Below are 10967 nucleotides of genomic sequence, written 5' to 3'. Positions count from 1 at the left end.
TCAGAAATCAGGCCCAGGCCACGAAGCTCAAGGAATGGGGTCCTGACGTTATGGCCTCGGGTCCCTTCTATTCTTCTACTAAACATGAAGTAGTTGGACGGCGTTGGCGGCATTTGAAAGGTTTTGATCCGTTGAGCACAATTATGATGTCAGAAATCGATCCCTAGCCTTGAACCTCAAGAAACTGGGTCCCGAAGTTTTAGACATAGGTTTGTCATTTCTATTCCCCTTTTAAACATAGGGTTGTTTGACGCGGATGGTAACATTGGAAAGATCCTAGTCGTTTGAGGACAGCGTAATGTCCGAAATTGGTTCCTGGCCTCAAAGCGCCAAAAATGAGTTTCCGAATTGGCTCAATCTCAATACCTGGTTGCGCAAGATAAAACAACATTTATAGTTGTATGGATGGTTTTATCTCGCGTAATAAAATACTGAAATTGAACCACGGCAAAGGTTTACATCACAACGCAAATGCTTGGAACCGAATCTGATTTCTGAAATCACCGCAATGGTCAAGGGACCAAGACCTCCCCAATGATTAAAGCAAGTAAATGATGATACAATAATTGGTTGAATGAAATGTGGGAGGAAGCGGAAGTAACCTGAGAAAACCCACGGATACGATCTTGTCTACAAGAAACTTACTAGGCCGGGAATCGAAACAATAAGGTCCCCATGCTCCAGAGAAAGGGCTCTACCACTGAGCTACAGCGCCCAATGATTAAAGCTTCAATGATAATATGGAAATTGGTGGAACGAAAAGTGGGAAGAAGCAGGTGCACCCAGAGAAAACCCACGGATACGATCTTGTCCACCACAAACGCACTTGACCAGGGATCGAAACAATAAGGACCCCACGCACCAGAGGAAGCGTTCTACCACTGAGCCACCGCTCCCAATGATTAGAGCAAGTAAATGATAAGAGAGAAATTGGTCTAATGAAAAGTGGAAAGAAGCGGGAGTACCCTGAGAAAACCCACTAGAGATGCAAGGGCTCGGAAAAAACCGGCTTTTTTTTGGAAAAAACTGTGTTTTTTTCTGCTTCGCTTTTTTGCTTGGGAAATTTTGGGCTTTTTTCAAAATTCTGCTTTAAATTGATAAAGCAGACTTTGTTTCGTTTCTCTATAACACAAAAAGACATTTAATTAGTGGTTGATGCCGATAATAATGTAAAACCTCGAAAATACACCATGAATTTCGAAAAGATATTTCAAACAATTTTTCTTCAACATATTTATGAATCCCAAAGTATTAACCAATGTATAGAACAAGAATTTTTTAACCTCCTATATACAAAAGTAAGCAGGGTTGGCAAGAACCATGGTTGTTTTTGAAAATGCCAAAAAAAAATAGTTTTTGTAGGAAGTTTAAACCAGGTTTTTTTGATTTAGATATTTTCCTTTATGTACTTATATTACATATTCACAAAAAACAAGTTTGTTTCGCCTTGGTGTTATTATGCAACAACGGGGTTATGCTGGAAGAGGTCACATAAGCTTAAAGAAGTCCGGTCAATAAATTTCTTAAATTGAGAAACTCCCGCCCTAGCCATTGGGAAAATCCCGTAATTACTTTAAATGTAAAACAATAACGGGAAAATCCTGCTATTGCATTGCATGTAAAATTTAAAGGTCAACATATCATAATCAGTACGCTAAATCTGAGGTATTAAATTACAAATTTAGTATGTAGATATCATTGAAACTCCAATCCAAGCTAGTGTTCGAAGCTACTTAGGAAATCGATAAATTTTGCCAATTTCTATCAATATACTTGAGCAACCTTGGCTTCGTTTCGTATGTTTAGGTTTAACATCTTTACGTAATAGCGAGGTTATCAAAGAGAAGACTCGTTTAAAATGACATCCGAACCGCTACTTGGTTTACGCATCAAGAAGGGTTGTGGATAGACCGAGAATTGAACATGGGACACCTTGATTAAAAGGTAAAAAGGAAATAAAACTAATGCTGATTGTTTGATATGTGGAAACGTCACCATGAAGTTCACATGATTCGCATTTTTCGTTCTTTTTATTTTTGTGGTTTAAACCAGTTATTAAAAAAACAGTTGGTGTAAAAAATAACTAGTAAAATTGTATGTAGTATTTTTACTTCAAAATATTCCATACCCTCTTTTTGAAACAAAATAAAATTAAAATCAAACATAAGAGAAATACTTAGATTTATATTATACACTTAAAGGCTGCACATCTAGAACTTTGGGTTCTATATATTCTTGACATTCTACAGTTAAGTTTTATATAACCACCATCACGGTTTACCCAGTCCTAAGGTTTTCTGAATTTTTAACAAGAGGGATTCAACATATCATTACGGACACCCCCCCCCAAAAAAAAGGGACTACGGAATATATTTAAGTTAAGCTAAATACAACTGCACAACAAACATGACTACGTGGTTATCTTTTGCGCTTCTATCGGGAAGTCCGGGATTCAACCCAGCATTCGACCATTCTGACAAAGTTTTTCTTCATTCCATCTGTGAATGTAGAAGTAGTGCGTGAACTGTGAGTTGGTCGACTTCCTTTCTCATTATTTTTAAATCGTTATTATTACTAATTAAAAGCAGTGACGGTTTTGCGAAGGTTAGGGGGCGGTCTTTCGGACTGAAGCCTGTTCCCCAAAGTTACGGAATGTCTAAAACAAACGAAATATCTATTAGTTATGCCTTTACTCATAAACTTTAAGCTCCCGTCAAATAAGAAAAACTAAACATTAGTAAAAAAAATAAAACCTCCCAAAATACTTTTCTAAATCCGCCACTGATTTTCAGTATAAAATGATCTTCAAGGTTGTATCCGGAAGATTATTGCTAAACATATAAACGAAACGAAATATTAGTTATGCCTGTACTCATAAAATTCAAGCACCTCCCAAATAAAATTAGGACTTTTTAGAATAATCAGAGAAACTTCTCCCAAACTACTTTTCTAAATCCGCTATTGATTATTTGTATAAATTGGTATTCAAGGTTGTATCTGGAAAATTATTGCTAAATCATTGCACAGCTACAGTATAACTGAAATGTGGAAGTACGGTTTGACGGATATATTGAAAAATGTATGATTTGACGGATATATATCGGGTGTTGCAAAATAAGTGTTACAACTGTTGGGAGGTGACTCCTGCTATTGAGACAAGAAAAAGTTCTCTTGAACTTTCGGCTATCGGACATAGTTTCGGATCTAGAAGGTGCCGAAAACGTGGGCAAATCACTTTCGGACACCAATAGTTCGGAAACTATCCAACGTAAAGAGGGCGGATAAAAAATTCACTGAAGAATTCATACCTACTGTATTGAATTTTGCATGTTTCACAATCCTACCATGCACGCGCAAGAGATCCCCCAAAGGAACGTAGGAAGTCCCGGATAATCTGCCAAATGAAAATTGGTCTAAATGGATATGAATTGATAGGGTTTCTACCAGTTAACAATAAATCGTTTGTATTAAGTCGATATCTGGAACAAATACAAAATGGGGGACACCTTCATGCCCGTTGTGTGTGGTTGCATAATAGCCAGGTACGGATGCTGGCCAACAGTGACGTTCTGAGTATTAAGTGTAGCGAATTTGTACTCAAATGCTCTAGAAAGACATCTGGGGTGTCGGTATAGCACAACAGATAAAGCAGGGTGGTTCACATGTATGGAAACACTTAACGAAAAATGTCCAGAAATGCACTCATACTAAGTAAACGTGAGTTCAAAAAGCGTCAGAAATGTAAGGAATAGCATCAAGAACATGAAAGCCATTGCCAATTCACCAATAATATTAAATCAAACCGATGCAATATTATCTGCATGGTTGCATATCGATAAGGATGCAACAACTGTGGCCAAGTTGAAATTGTGTCAAGGGACACACAAAGAAACTGGCCAAACTAAAGGAATGTCACTAGTGGAATCGCTTGATCGATATTGAAATGTGGGGAATGTGTGTATCGATATCAACAGGTAGCTAATGGACAAATGTCAACATGTCCCACTACTGCTGGGACACGGTCCAACGTGCAAAAACTAGGAAAATAATGTACATTCTGCTATTACATCTGGTGCACTTTTTGGTAGAACGTACCTAGAACACGATTGTATCAATGTCCCTCTTTGTTTGGGAGAATGTCCCACAGTCGACACATATGAAAAGAAATCTCTTAATCCATGGTTCAAATTCTGATAGAGCGTAAAATAACAAACTTTTATCATGTCCCACATCTTATGGGACATATGACGTACTCGAAATATAGGGAAATACTTCCAGAAATTCGTATCTTACACATCAGTGCACATGCCAAGACCAAGACGAAAATGAACAAATTAGGCACATGTAACACTACTGCTGGAATACCATTCATATGGAAAATAAAACGACATGAGAAATAGGAAGAAACGTCTAAAGCTCTGATTGTTTACAACTGTGCAGTAGGAATAACAAAATAAAAACACAAGAATGTCGGGAGGCTGTACAAGAGCGCTTGCCAAACAAAGTGGGAACTCCTCAAAGAAATGAATACAGAAAAAATGAGTCTCCCTCGAAGCCTTAGGGCCAGAGCGCTCGCCTTCGCTCGTGTGGTCGCAGTTTCCAATCTTAGTGGGAGATTCAAGACCCGAGTAGTTATTTTCTTATTTTTCGCACGTGGGACGGTGTCCCAGCAGTAGTGGGATATGTTGATATTTGTTCATTAGCTACATGTCGATATCAACACACACATTCGCCACATTTCAATACCGATCATGTGATCCCACTAGTGACATTCATTTAGTTTATCTAGTTTCTTAGTGAGTCCCCTAGCACAATTTCAATTTGGCCTCAGTTGTTGCATTCTTATTGGTATGAAATGGGGGCGCAGTGGCTCAGTGGTAGAGCGTTCATCTCCGGTGCTTGGGGTCCTTGGTTCGATCCTAGCTCGCGCCGTGTGAACTTTGTGGTGGACAAACATCGTGCTCGTGGGTTTTCCCGGGGTTCTCCCGTTTCCTCCCACTTCCTCCATTATACCATTTCATTCATCTCTCACCTTCACCGTCTCCTTTAGCTTAACCGACATAACCATGGGACATAAAACTTAAAGATTTCATTTCATTTTTTACTGGTATGCAACCTTGCGCATCATATTGCATCGGTTTGAGGGAATCTTATTGGAAATGGCTCTCGTGTTTTTGACGCTAATCCTTACATTTTAGACGCTTTGATCTCACGTTTACTGAGTGCATTTCTGGGCATTTTTCGTTAAGTGTTTCCACACATGTGAATCACCCTGCTTTATCTGTTGTGCTCTACCGACACTCCAGATGTCTTTCTAGAGCATTTGAGTACAAATTCGCTACACTTAAAACTCAGAACTTCACTGTTGGCCAGTATCCGTACCTGGCTATTATGCAACCACACACAACGAGCATGAAGGTGTCTGCCATTTTCTATTTGTTCCAGATATCGACTTAATGCAAACGAATTATTGTTAACTGGTAGAAACCCTATCAATTCTTATCCATTTAGACCAATTTTCATTTGGCACATTATCCGGGACTCCCTACGTTCCTTTGGGGAATCCCTTGCGCGTGCATGGTAAGATTGTGAAACATGTAAAATTCAATACAGCAGGTATGACTTCTTCAGTGAATTTTTTATCCGCCCTCTTTACGTTGGATAGTTTCCGAACTATTGGCGTCCGAAAGTGATTTTCCCACCTTTTCGGCACCTTGTAGATCCGAAAATATATACGATAGCCGAAAGTTCAAGAAAACTTTTTTTCTTGTCTCAATGGCAAGAGTCACTTCCCAAGAGTTGTAAAACTTATTTTGCAACACCCGATATAAGTTTAACTTTTGTGCTAGAAGTTAGAGTACTAAGCTCTTAGAAATGAAACACGGATGAGAAACTAAAATGATCTAGAGGAGGAAAAAAGTCGATAACTCAAAATTTAAAATAAATTTATATAGCTTCTAAAATTGCACTCAAATACTACATTCTTCATGTTAGCTTTAATTCGTAAAACATGTGCTCCATCCATCTTGATGGTGAATTTCAGAGCGAGAAATGGCATTTTGGTCATGGAATTCTTATCTAACTATAGAATATACTATAAGAAAGCTATTTAGATAGAAAAATCATGAAAATGAAAAGAGGCAAAATTTAGAAAATTCTCGGTTTTTTTCAAAAAAAGCCGGCTTTTTATGTGAAAAAAAAACCATCGATTCAAAACAGCCGGCTTTTTTGCATCTCTAAAATCCACGAATAAGATCATGTCCACCACAAACTTACTTGGTCCACCAGAGGAAGCGCTCTACCACTGAGTCACCGCTCCCAGTGATTAAAGTAAGTCAATGATAATAGAGGATTTGGTGGAATGAAAATGGGAAGAAGCGGGAATACCCTGAGAAAACCCACGGATACAATCTTGTCCACCACAAACTTACTTGGCCCACCAGAGAAAGCGCTCTACCACAGATTCATTGCGCCGAATGATTGAAGCAATTAAATGATAATAGAAGAATTGTTGGAATGAAATGGGGAGGAAGGGGGAGTACCCCGACAAAACCCACGGGTACGAACTTGTCCAACACAAATTTTCTTGGCCCACCAGAGGAAGCGCTCTACCACTGAACCACCGCGCCCAATGATTAAACCAATCGTAATAGAGGAGTTGCTGGAATAAAAAGCGGGAAGTAGCTAGAGTGCCCTGAGAAAACCCACGGATACGATCTTGTACACCACAAACTTACTTGGCACACCGGAGGACGCGCTCTACCACTGAGCCACTGCGCCCAATGATTGAAGCAAGTCAATGATAAAAGAAGAATTGGTGGAATGAAATGTGGGAGGAAGCGGGAGTATCCTGACAACATCAGGGATACGATCTTGTCCACCACAAACTTACTTGGCCCACCAGAGGAAGCGCTCTACCACTGAGATACTGCGCCCAATGATTGAAGCAAGTCAATGGTAATAGAAGAATTGGTGGAATGAAATGTGGGAGAAAGCGGGAGTACCATATCAAATCCCACGGATACGATCTCGTCCAATACAAACTTACTTGGCCCACCAGAGTAAGTGCTCTACCACTGAGCCACCTAGCCCAATGATTAAACCAATCGTAAAAGAGGAATTGCTGGAATGAAGAGCGGGAAGAAGCAGGAGCACCCTGAGAAAACCCACGGATACGGTCTTGTCCACCAAAAACTTACTTGGCTCACCAGAAGAAGCGCTCTAACACTGAGCCACTGTGCCCGATGATTAAACCAAGTCAAAGATAATAGAGGAATTGGTGGAATGAAAAGTGGGAAGAAGCGGGAGTACCCTGTGAAAAACCACGGATACGATCTTGTCCACTACAAATTTACTTGGGTTGGGATCGAAACAATAAGGACCCCACGCACCAGAGGAAGCGCTCTACCACTGAGCCGCCGCGCCCAATCATTAAAGCAAGTCAATGGTAATAGAGTAATTGGTGGAATGAAAAGTGGGAAGAAGCGGGAGTATCCTGAGAAAACCCATGGATACTATCTTGTCCACCGCAAACTTACTTGGCCGGAGATCGAAACAATAAGGACCCCACGCACCAGAGTAAGCGGTCTACTATTGAGTCACCGCGCCCCACAACAAGAACAAGAAAATTGGAAGTTACTAGGAAATATTTTAAGAAGCAATATCTTTCAATGGTAAAGACCACTGTCCGATGATCGTCTTTTAATAACTCCATGAGCAGAAAAGACTGATACGTCCCTCTCCTATTACGTCTTTTTAAAACCATATAAGTTATAAGGATATTATCCTTTATTCGTCATCCGGATATAATCAGTTATCCGAATGTTCTATTATCCAGACATTACCCGTTATCTTAATTTTATAAATTATCCGCATAAATCCATTATCCGGATATTATCCGACATTCAGATATTATCCGTTATCCGTCATCCGGATATCATCCGTTATCCGGATCTTATCCGTCATCCGTTATCAGGATATTATCCGTCAGCCGCATATTATCCGTTATCTGTAATCCGTTTTGTTATCCGTCAACCGGATATTGCAAATCCGTATAAGTTTCTATCCGATATCAGAATAAAAAATTATCCAGTTTTGGCCATCCTAATCAGCATCGTCAGAAGCATACACGAACTAAATGTCTTCAAAGTCTGCTACACAAGAGCAGGGGCGGATCCAGGGGGCGATCATGGCGATTGCCCCCCAGAAAGGGAATCTTTCTTATTTTATATATAAATAAAACCCATTCCAGAGTTTGGAGCTCTTAAAAGTTGCTCTAAGTAGGACTATTATCAACCACCGAGCCCCCAGAAGTCCATCGTAGATCCGCCTTTGGACAAGAGAATAGGAAACACTTATTATTCACATTCAGTTTGCACATCTTAACAAATAAACAATATTTTCATTCACTTCCATCTACTACTGCATTCTACTGAACTGTAAACTTATATACTAACTGTTTATAAGTTTAGTAATTCACCATGAATAGAGTCAACTAGAAGTGTTTTTGTAACGAAGAAATAACAACATGAACTGTGAAATATCTTCTCACAAACTGTCGAGAGTTGAGAGTCGACAAACTTTGCTCTTTCGTTTACCGATTACCTCGAAACCGCGGTAGCCAGAATTAGCCCAGGATAGGTGAATTATATTAAGAAAATGAAAATCTCAGGAAAATACAGAAGTCTTTTAGTATGAGAGAAAAAAGGAATAAAATCTCTAATTTCTAGTTCTGTTAGTCTTGTAGCTCTTAGTCCGTACCAAAGTACTGATAGAAATATGGTCAATGAATTATGACTATTTTGTAGAACATTCCACTTTAATATCACAGGAAATCCATTTTCCGGCTTGCTTGGTTGTAAAAAGTTAAAGAGTGTATTAGTATACTATGTAAAGTATGGGGTACATAGGACCACCCCCTTTAGACTTTGGAAGCGGAAACTTGGTTACCCCCAAAATTTTGGCAGGAATACCTAGGACCACCCCCCCTTAAATTTTGGAAATTGCCAAATCTAAAAATTGGGTATGGTAGCCTAGGACCATAGTATGTACCTCTATTAGTATTGGGGGTCTACCTCGTTCCCTTTCATGGGTAAAGAATTGCCAAAAAGTCAAACTTCGGGGTTTTTTGACCTAATTTATTACCTTGGATGAGGTGTTACTACCCAATATAGTTATATGGGCGTATACAGGGGTCCATTAGCTTTCATAAGACATGGATACAGTGGTGCACCCCTTTAAAAATTTGGGAAGGGTACATTGGCCCACTCATTAAGTTTTGGAAATTGACCATTTTATACATTTGGTATAATAGGATAGGGCCCTAATATAGATCACTATAAATATGGGTGGTCTACCTCGTTCCCCTTTAGGGGTACAAAATTGCCAAAATATAAACGTAAGTAATACGTTGTACCACGTGTTTGGTTTTTCACTTAATTTATCCCCTTGGATGAAGTCCTATTACCTTATATGGTTATATGGGCGTATACAGTTGTCCATTCCCTATTATTAGACATAGATACATTTGTGCACCCCTTTAAATTTGTGGGAGGGGTACGTTGGCCCACCCCTTTACTTTTGGAAATTGACCAATTTAAACATTTGGTATTATAGTATAGAACCCTAGTATAGATCACTATAAATTTGGGTGGTCAAACTCGTTTTCTTTAGGGGTTCAAAATTGCCAAAATTTAGTACAACCACCTGTTTGGTTTTGGCCCACTTTATTCCCTTGGATAAGGTCCTATTACCTTATATGGTTATATGATCATGTATACGGGTTCATTCACTATCATAAACCATGGGTACATTGATGCACCCCTTTAAATTTTTTGGGAGGGGTACCATGCCCAACCCCTCAAAATTTTGGAAATTTTCCAATTTAAGCATTCGGTATCAGAGTACATGACTTCAGCATGTATCATGATAAATTTGGGTTGTCCACCTTGTTCCCTTTCATGGGTAAAAAAAATTACCACAATATAAGCAATATGTTGTACCACGTGTTTGGTTTTGGCCCAATTTATCCCCTTTCGTGAGGTCCTATTACCTTATATATAGTTATATAGTCATGTATAGGGGATTAATTTCCTATCCTAAGACATAGGTATATTGATACACCCCTTCAAAAATTTGGGAGGGGTACCTTGGCTTATCCACTCAACTTTAGAAATTATTTAATATATGCATTTGGTATCATAGTACAGGACTTCAATATGTACCACTATAAATTTGGATGGTCCACCTCGTTCCCTTTCATGTATCAGGTTAAATTCGGGTGGTCCACCTAGTTCCCTCTCATGTATAAAAAATTGCCAAAATTTAAACATAAGCCATATGTTGTACCACGTGTTTGGTTTTGGCCCAATTATCCCCTTTGATGATGTCTTAAAACCTTATATGGTTATATGGTCATGTATAGGGGTTTATTTACTATCGTAAAACATGGGCACATTGATGCACCCCTTTAAAAATTTGGGATGGGTATCTTGGCTCATCCACTCAGTTTTAGAAATTGTTTAATATAAGCATTTGGTATCATATTACAGGACTTCAATATGTACCACTATAAATTTGGATGATCCACCTCGTTCCCTTTCATGGACAAAGAACTACCAAAATCAAATCTCGGAGGTTATTGACCCTCCTTTGATAAGGATTTAGCCCGTTATATGGGTATGCACAGAGGTTTATACCTTTATATGTTTATATTCCCTTTTAAATTTGGAAATTACCAAATAACAAAATTAGGTAAACGTTTTCTAGGATCCATTGTAAATGTTGGTGTCCCTCTTATAGCCAAATATTCAAATTTTAAAGGTTATTGACCTATTTTATCTTTTTTGATACGGCTATATTATTGAATGAGTACAGGATTTATTACTTTTTCATAAGACACGTGTGTATTTGTGTACCAATCTTAAATTTTGGGAGGAGTACATTTCTTATTGTTAAATTAATAATTG

The sequence above is a fragment of the Thermobia domestica genome, chromosome 15 (genome assembly GCF_964235325.1).
Source record: "Thermobia domestica chromosome 15, izTheDome1.hap1.1, whole genome shotgun sequence".
NCBI classification, from domain to species: domain Eukaryota; kingdom Metazoa; phylum Arthropoda; class Insecta; order Zygentoma; family Lepismatidae; genus Thermobia; species Thermobia domestica.
This window is presented reverse-complemented; position numbering follows the sequence as displayed.